Here is a 9,478-nt window from a genome sequence, read left to right as displayed (position 1 = left end):
CGTAGAGTATGTCTGCTCCAGCTGTATAGTAGCAAAAGGGAAACTTCATTTCACGCGCCATATGATGCTACAAAATACAAGACCAACCAATCCAGCATGCTTCGCGGTGCCCTGCATCACGTTTTCTCCGCTGCCTCATGAACGAAAATAGCAAGAGGCAGTTTTAGAAATAAGAGGTTTGAAAGTATCGTACGACGTCTTTCTCACGCAGGAAAACTTAGGTTCTCTACAGGCCTTGTGTGACTGATGCTACTTTTCAAGAGCACAGAAGTTGTCGGAAGAAGACGGACGCAAGCGCTAGGGCTCCATCTCGGCTCCTGCTCTCTTGAATGCTTTCGGCAAGATTTTCGCCTCTAATCTCCATCATGTTGTTATAAACGCACGTCTAAAGGGAAGAGGATCACATCGATATCGGACTTCCTCCGGTGGGTGGCCTCTTTTCCATTTTATGAACGCTTTTGTGCTCGGACCACGCCGCCGCCTTTCTGGCCCTAACGACCAGCCTAGCCCGGCGTAGCGCCGATCGGCGCCACCAAGTGTAGCTGGACCAACAATTCTGAGATCTCAGTGACTATGCTGATGATGGTGGAAGGGGAGGATCTTCCTCCTGAAGAATTTTCAGCAGAATTCGGATGGCAGTCGGCAGTTTCGAAGCGTATGTCTGCCAAGGCGCACTGTGCCAAGCGCCCTAGCGGCGGCATATGGGGGAATAGGCCTAACGGCGGCGCCTCATTCAGAACTCAGGAAAATGGAAATAAGCTTAAGAGCAAAATCATCAGGGCATCACGGATGCCTCCCATGCACAAGGAACATGCCAAAATTATCATACGACCCCGCGGAGGGATGAATATTGCCAAGACAGGACCGACCGTGATTGGTAAGACGATCGTGGAAGCGGCGGGTCTTACCCCTACGCAGATATGCTCGGACATCATTTGTCCTAACATACAACAAAACATTCTGGTGGCCAGCACGCCCAAGCGAGACAACGCTTCAATATACACAAGAATCAGGGCAATGCATGTGACTGGAAGAATGTTTGAAGTCAGAGCATACGAGGCCGCCCCCCACACCATGTGTAAAGGGGTAATCAGACACATCGACCTCAACGACAGTGCATCGGACCTAGAACGTAACATCGTCATCGAGAGAAACCCGCTGGCCTTGGCGGTCAAGGGAATTAAGAACACAGGCACAATCAGCATTGCTTTTGACGGACTCAAGGTTCCGAACTTCGTACGCTATGGCCCAGTCCTTGTGAAATGCTTTCTTTATCGCAAACAATCGATGTTTGCTACGCGTGCGGCAAACTCGGCCATCGTACCGACGTTTGCCCGGCTCCCGAAGAGTCCACCTGCAGAGGAAGTGGGGCAGTCAACCCGGATGATCAACACCAGTGCACGCCAAAGTGTGGGTTGTGCGGGGGCACACATCCTACGGCGGATAAAACGTGCAAGGAGAGATTCCAGATCGCGTACGTCGTCAGAAGGAGAAGGCGGCAGAGTGCGACGGTGGAAGCTTCGACAAATGGGGATTCTTCAACACCACATAGCAGTGACAGCAAGAAACACTTCGAGCAACCTCCACCGCAAGAGCCTAGGCTGCGCTCCCGATCCAGGGGACGCTCTTGCTCCAGAGGGAGCCCCCGGAGTCGCTCTCGATCCAGAGGGCGCTCTTGTTACAGAACCAGGACCAGATCACGCTCCAGGGGTCGCTCCGAATCCCGGCGCCGAGGCAGTCAAGTCCGGTTCAAATCCTGCTCGAGGTCCTGCTCCAGGCATCGCCCACCTGAGTGCTACCCGACCTGGGCCGACCGAGTTCGAGGAACGCCGGAAAAGGTAAAGCGGGGCTCACCGCCAGAGCAAGACAGAGGTAACAACAGACTAGCACAACTTGAGCGCAAAAACGAGATGAGGAAGAACACAATAGCTCCACTGATGACAGAAATCGCCGATATTAAGAAGGGCGGTCAACCCGTCGTGGCTGACAAGCAGCCAGCCACTCCCTAGCCAATGGAAATCCCCATGGTTGAAAGAGCGGTACGGATAAGCAACCGGCCGCTCCCCAGCCAATGGAAGTCCCCGTGGTTGAGAAGGTCGATACAGAGAGGCCCGCTAAAACATGACTGTGGCGTAGGTAAGGTTAAACCCAGGATGCGAAGCATACTAGCCTTTATTTTAGTTGTTGAACCACTGTTTAGCCTGGTGAACTGCTGTTGCTTGGCTATATTTGGTTCGGCTAGACGAAGAAACTCATGCGTTACTCTGCTTCGCCTTCAAGAGTGGAACGCGACAGCGTTCCCGTCTACCCGCCATTACAATGGGCTACGGCGCAGCGACTACGCGCCCCGCATTGGACGCGGTGAGCGTCGAGCAACGCAGCGTTCGGCACGGCAACGAAATGTGCGCCTGAGCAAGCGACACACGCCTGAGCGTTAGAAACAGCTCGTTGCTAAGGCAACACCGCATTCACTAGAGGCGCTTTTGTACCGCTTTGAAGCATCGTACTCGTGGCTCAGTGGTAGCGTCTCCGTCTCACACTCCGGAGACCCTGGTTCGATTCCCACTCAGCCCATCTTGCAAGAGTTGAGCCAAAGCCACTTCTCCTCTGTCGTGACGTCACGGTGTCACGTGGTATTCAAGGCGACACCGCCGCGCCTGAGGAGCTGGGTTGAGCTCTCGTAATATGCTTCACATAAAAGAGAGCAATCGCTAACGAGCAAGAAAAAGCACCAAGAAGGGCCAAATCGGAGATTCGCGAGTTGCTCTCCCCTCTCAGTGACAGCATTACGCAGATAAACGAAAAGTTCTCGCTCTTCCACAGCAACATGGCTTCCATGGAGGAGCGCACTAATCAGCGGAGCAGCAAAACAGAATCCTTCTTAGAAAATGTTGTAGCACCTGTGCTGGTACGTAAAGCTCCTACACCCCCAGCAACAGCATCGACTAGTAACAGCTCGGGGGCGATCGGCTCTCCGAAGGTTAGCACAGCAACTCAAGAGTAATACGATGGCCACTCAGACTAGCTCATTCAAAATGTCGCAATGGAATTGCAGGGATTTCCTTCCCAAGAGGGCTCCTCTGCAACAGTATATTCGCTCACACGCAGAGAAGCCACATGTCATCATTTTACAAGAAACATTAACATCTAAGGTCACGCTGTCTGGCTACAGGCCCGTAGCAAAGCACGAAGAAGGACGGGGGATCGCCGTACTGGTTAGTAACAACCTGACCCACATCACTCACGACCTTAAGATGACCGCAAGTAAAGTCGAATACATGATGATAGAGATCATCCCTAGCCTAACGAACCGCGAAAGTATATTCATCCTGAATTTCTACAGCAGTCCCAAAGCTCCAAGACAACGCTTCAAAGCCCTAATCACCAAGGCCACGCAACTAGCGCGCGACTCCCCTTTGATCATAGCTGGTGACTTCAACGCGCCGTACCACACCTGGGGCTACCCATATAACACTAACAAGGGGCAGGACCTCTGGCGTGAGGCTCTAAACCTAAACCTGATGCTAGTCACGGACCCAGCGTTACCCAGCAGATGCGGAACATCGTCAAGCCGTGACACGACACCGGATCTCACATTTGTCAGTAGCATTGCAGCGATCAAGTGGACGAACCTCAGGGTAGATTTTGGTAGCGACGATTATATCTTGGCCACGCACCTCCAGGTCGTCCAGAAGAGACAGCGCATGTTCCAGTACACAGACTGGGACAAATTTCGCAAAATTAGGGAAGAGCGAACGAAGAGTGAGGACAAGCCTAAGCTCGAACAATGGATTGCACAGGTTAGACACGACATCAAAGCTACCACCAAAGATGTTTGTACCAACCTTCCGCTGGAAAAGGTGGACAGCCGTCTGGCTCACCTGTTGGAGGCCAAGCAGTCCCTCCTCGCCAGGTGGAAAGGACAACGGCTCAACCGCAGGCTAAGAAAAAAGATATCGAAAATCAACAGAACTGTAGAGAAACATTGCAGAGCCCTCTCTAAACAGCAATGGGACGAGGTGTGTAACTCGATCGATGGGCAGATGCGCAATGGGGGTACCTGGAACCTCCTAAAGCATCTCCTTGACGAGACGAACACTGAAACTAACCAACGCAACACACTGGCGCGCCCGCTACACACAGCCAAGCGAGAATATTCGAGCAAGAAAATTTTATTCAAACTCGTGCAGAAGTACCTATCAGTCGCATCGGGCCCTACACCACCTTCCCCTGACTACGAAAGCTCCGAGAACCCTGAGCTCGACGGAGAATTCGGGATTGAGGAGACCAGGCAGGCGCTCCACGCACTCAACGGCAGATCCTCTCCGGGTCCGGAGAAGATCACAAACAAAGCTCTACGGAACCTGGACGAGAAGTACATCGAATACCTAACGGACATCATAAACCAAGCATGGAGCAGTGGTAAAGTCCCGGAAATGTGGAAATCGGCCAACACCATTCTCATCCCCAAGCCAGGCAAGCCACCCAGCCTCGATAACCTACGCCCGATTTAGCTCACATCGTGCGTGGGGAATGTTGCTGCGCACGCAATCCTAAACAGGCTTTCACGCTACCTGGAGGACCACGACATTTACCCACACAACATGATCGGCTTCAGGGGCGGACTCTCGACGCAGGACGCGATGAAGCTCATCAAGCGTCACATTATTGACTGTAATACGCGGGGCACGAGAGCCATACTAGGTGTAGGTCTGGCAAAGGCAGTTGATAACATTCTTCACTCGTGCGTTCTAAACACAATCTCGATCCTTAACCTGGGGAGGCACTTTCATTCCTACACGAGATCTTTCCTGTCAGACAGAGAAGCCACCCTTAACATCGAGGACCTGACTTCAGACATGATCAAGCTGGGGTCTAAGGGGACGCCACAAGGGGCAGTCGTATCCCCAACCCTCTTTAACCTCGTCATGATTGGTCTATCCTGGACACTCTCTGCTATTGACGGTATCAGTCATACCATATATGCAGACTACGTTACCATCTGGTGTACGGGAGGTAGTGACGGACAGGTATAGACGGCCCTGCAAGAGGCGATTGATGCCACCGAGAGATACCTTGAGTCCACGGGCCTTCGGTGCTCACCGCACAAGTCGGAACCGCTACTTTATCGACCCAAGCGCAAAGGCCCGAAACCAAAGCGATTTAAACCACTCGCCGAATGCGACATAAAACTGCGTACAAACGACGGAGGCTATATTCCGAGGGTGGATGCTATCCGGATTCTCGGCATGATGGTATAGTCGAGTGGTTCAAACAACCAGACGGTGCTGCGACTCACTAAGAAGACGGACAATGCCATGAGACTAATCAGAAGAGTGGCCAACCGGCAGCAAGGCCTCGGAAAAGATAACCTCGTGAGATTCGCACATGCGTTCGTAATGGGTCATTTCACTTACGTCGCGGCCATGCACAAATGGCAAAGATGGGAGCGGGATAATCTCAATGCATTAATCAGGAAGGCAATCAAGAGAGCTCTCGGTCTCCCTATATACACTCCCACGGAACGCTTACTTCAACTTGGCATGCATAACACGCTAGCGGAAACAGCGGAAGCACAGGAGAGGGCCCAGTTCGTCAGGCTATCTACCACACAAGCTGCAAGACATGTCTTACAGGAGCTAGGCGTTCCCCCCAGAGTAATCAAAACAGAGTACTGCAGCAGCCCTCGAGAGCAGCGGGACCGCATCTCTGTCGCCCCGATCCCACCAAACGTCCATCCAGAACACAACGTGGGAAGACGTCGGGCGCGCGCGAAGGCTCTCCTGGAAAAGGCTCGTGAATGGGCTTCGGAGAACAGTTTCGTAGACGCAGCGCGCTACGCCGACGGACAGGCCTTCGCTGTAGTTAGCGTAAATCATGAAAGGCAAATAACGAACGCAATCTCGATTCAGACGACGTCCTCTGAGATCGCAGAGCAGGCTGCAATACCGATGGCCTTGCTGGACGACAAGAGGACATCAATCTACAGTGAGTCGATATCAGCTGTTGGGGCATTTGCCAAAGGAACCATATCCGAGCTGGCCCTAGGGATACTAAGAAGCAAAGAGATCAAGCCATACACATTGATCTAGTTTCCAGCCCACATGGGACAGATCGAGGATGCCCCGCCCAACTTCAATGAGTCGGCACACGGAGCTGCGTGAGGGATCAACCACGTAGCTACCGGGCAGCGTGACACCGGAGGTACTGACAATCGGGACTCTCCTTCCTCGTACACCAAAATTACTAAGCACTTTTACTTGGCTGGGAGGATCTACCCCCTCCCACATTGCAAACTCAAAAGACCTCAGGCTTTGACACTAAGGCTTGTTCAGACGGGGGCATACCCAAACCACCTACTTCTTCACAAGATGTACCCCGAAATTCACACGACAAATGCATGTGCACTATGCAATGACTTAGTGAACTTACCTCACATGCTCTGGCATTGTCCCGCGTTACGTCGCGATGAAAGTAACACTTCTTCACGCTGGGATGCTGTCCTACACAGCCCCATCCTCGAAGAACAATTATGGGCTGTCCAACGGGCCCGCGACGCGGTGGAGAGGCTCGGCCTCTCTGTCCTGACGTGGGAGCGACCCGCTGCGCGCTAGGGCGCGCCCTAAAGGACCCTAATAAAGTTTTTCATCCATGCATTCATCCATCCACAAGTTGTCTAATGCACGAATGGCATTTGCGCGCTTTTTTTATATATATAATGAGTTGGCACACAATTAAGGCTCCTAACGTATGCTGAATGGACATGGAATTTATCTGATTGACACAAGTTATAATAAATTCTCTTTTAATACCTCTATTTCATTTCCCAGTCATAGGGTTGAAAAGCAGACAATCCTATGGTATGGTATGAAAAACTTTATTTGGTCCTGAAGGTCAACCATAGGTTGACGCGGGCCGCTCCCACGTTGGGACTGTCAGGCCGAGGCCTTCAGCCACATCGCGGGCGTTCTGGACTGCTCGTAATTGGTCACAGAGTGATACGCTGTGTAGCATTTGCCGCCACCATTCTTCTTCCTTGTCACAGTCTGTGAAGACCGCGGGGCACTGCCAAAGCATGTGGTGTAGAGTAATGACGCCATTGCACTTATTACAGTTGATTTGAGTTTCCCTCTCAGGATAGATCCTGTTAATAAAATCTGGACTTGGGTATGTTCTAGTCTGTAGCAAACGTAATGTGACCGTGATATGAAGTGCTGTGCCACACGTGTCAAACATGATTCGTTCTTTTTTATGTTACGTCATAGGCAAGCAGCCTATATATCTAGTTCGCTGTCACTGAAATAAACCAGTGCGGTACGTGCTCTTGGATCGTCTCCGTCACTCTGCATATATATATATAGATATGATATGAAGTGCTGTGCCACACGTGTCAAACATGATTCGTTCTTTTTATGTTACGTCATAGGCAAGCAGCCTATATATCTAGTTCGCTGTCACTGAAATAAACCAGTGCGGTACATGCTCTTGGATCGTCTCCGTCACTCTGCCACCCGCTACAACAGTGGCGACGAGGGTGACCACCCCGCGGAGCCCCCGCCACGAACAGCGGCGTCTCGGTAGCGCTGGGAGTCCTGCTGGGTACTGAAAGTAATCGAGTCTACGGAGCATCGGCGGTCATGGCCCTGGCTACGAACCTCGGTACCCCAAGTTTCGACGAAAATCAAGATAAGTGGGATATTTACTTGACTCGACTGGAGGCATTTTTTGAAGCAAATGATATTAAGACAGATGATAAGAAAAGGGCACTCTTGGTTTCGACACTATCAACGAAGACGGTAGGCGTTCTTGCTGGACAGTGCGCGCCCCAGAAAGTAAACGCCCTGAGTTACAAGGACGCACTTACCATCCTAAATAACCACTATGCGCCGAAGACTAATGAGGTTGCCGCAAGTTACAAGTTCTTTACAAGGGATCAGGCTGCAAGCGAATCTGTCCGGGACTATGTTGTTGAGCTACGCAAGCTTGCGGATAATTGTCACTTCGGTACCAGTCTTGACCGTATGTTACGGGACCGCATTGTGTGTGGCATCCGAAATCGGGCGGTGCAGCAGACGCTGCTTGAAAAAACTGAGCTCGCACTTGCCCAAGCTGAAACGATTGCCATAGCGGCAGAGACAGCCGCACTGGAAGTAAGCGCCATGACTAGACCTGATAATGAGGCAGCGGTGTGCACTGTAGCGAGTAAATCGCGCCGATATCAGACCTTCGCCAAAGATAAGCAAAGCCATACTGAGTGCGCACGCTGCGGAAACTACGGTCACGAAGCAAGCGACTGTCCGCACAAAAAGGAACAGTGTTTTCGCTGTCGGAAGGCTGGTCATTTCGCAAGAAAATGCCGCTCCCAGTCGGGGCTCCGGGCTGGTCGTAGGCGCGATGGCGTCGCTAACGCAGTTCATTATGAGAGCGCTGTATCCGACACGGAGGAAGGCGATATTTCATCAGTCTTCACATTGCAGGAATCACGGGAAAAGAAACTTTTGCTCCAGGCGTTCCGCAGAACTATCCGCTGGGGTGGCGTGCCCTTGAACATGATTATTGACACGGGATCGCCGTTTTCTATCATTCCGCAGGAGGTGTATCTAAAGCACCGTCTGAGTTGGCCACGCTTATCGAAATGCAAACACACGCTCAACTGTTACTTGGGCAAGCTGCCCATTGTCGGTGAACTGCACCTTGAAGCCCATATTGCGGGGAAGACTGTACCTGCCACACTGATAGTTACAGGCTGCTCGGGTCCCAGCCTTTGCGGAAGGGACTTAATCCAAGCGTTCTCGCTTTTGCCTTCCGGGTTTCTCGCTGCGCTTCAATCGACGTCAGCAGATCCCGACAGCCTCAGGACCGAGTTTCCTGCCCTTTTTGAGCCAGGACTTGGAAACATTCAGGGGCCACCTGTGAAATTCCACATTCGAGAAGGTGCCCAACCGAAGTTCCACAAAGCGCGGTCAATTCCTTATGCTCTTCGTGAAAAAGTGGACACTGAGCTGGACCGTTTAGTAGAGCAAGGCATATTATCGCCCATAGCACATTCTGAGTGGGCGGCGCCAATCGTACCGGTACTGAAGAAAGACGGTTCCCTTCGCATCTGCGGCGATTTCAAAACCACAATCAATGCTGCGTGCATAACTGAGCAGTACCCTTTACCAAACATTGAAGACATTTTCGCGTCGCTACGTGGGGGATCATTTTTCACAACACTGGACCTTAAGGATGCATATAACCAACTCCCATTGGATGAGGAGGCGAGGAAGTTGGCCGTGATAAACACTCACAAGGGGTTGTTCTGCTATAACCGTCTTCCGTTCGGAGTTGCCTCGGCTCCCGCGATTTTTCAGCGGCGCATGGAAACGGTCCTGGCCGGTCTTCCAGCCGTGCAGGTGTATTTGCACGATGTATTGATAGCGGAACGTAATGACGATAATGGCTCAGTGCTTCGGGACGTTTTGCGCAGGCTTCAAGA

The sequence above is a fragment of the Dermacentor albipictus genome, chromosome 7, assembly GCF_038994185.2.
Source record: "Dermacentor albipictus isolate Rhodes 1998 colony chromosome 7, USDA_Dalb.pri_finalv2, whole genome shotgun sequence".
NCBI classification, from domain to species: domain Eukaryota; kingdom Metazoa; phylum Arthropoda; class Arachnida; order Ixodida; family Ixodidae; genus Dermacentor; species Dermacentor albipictus.
The sequence above is the reverse complement of the archived record's forward strand: the minus strand, read 5'-3'. Positions refer to the sequence as shown.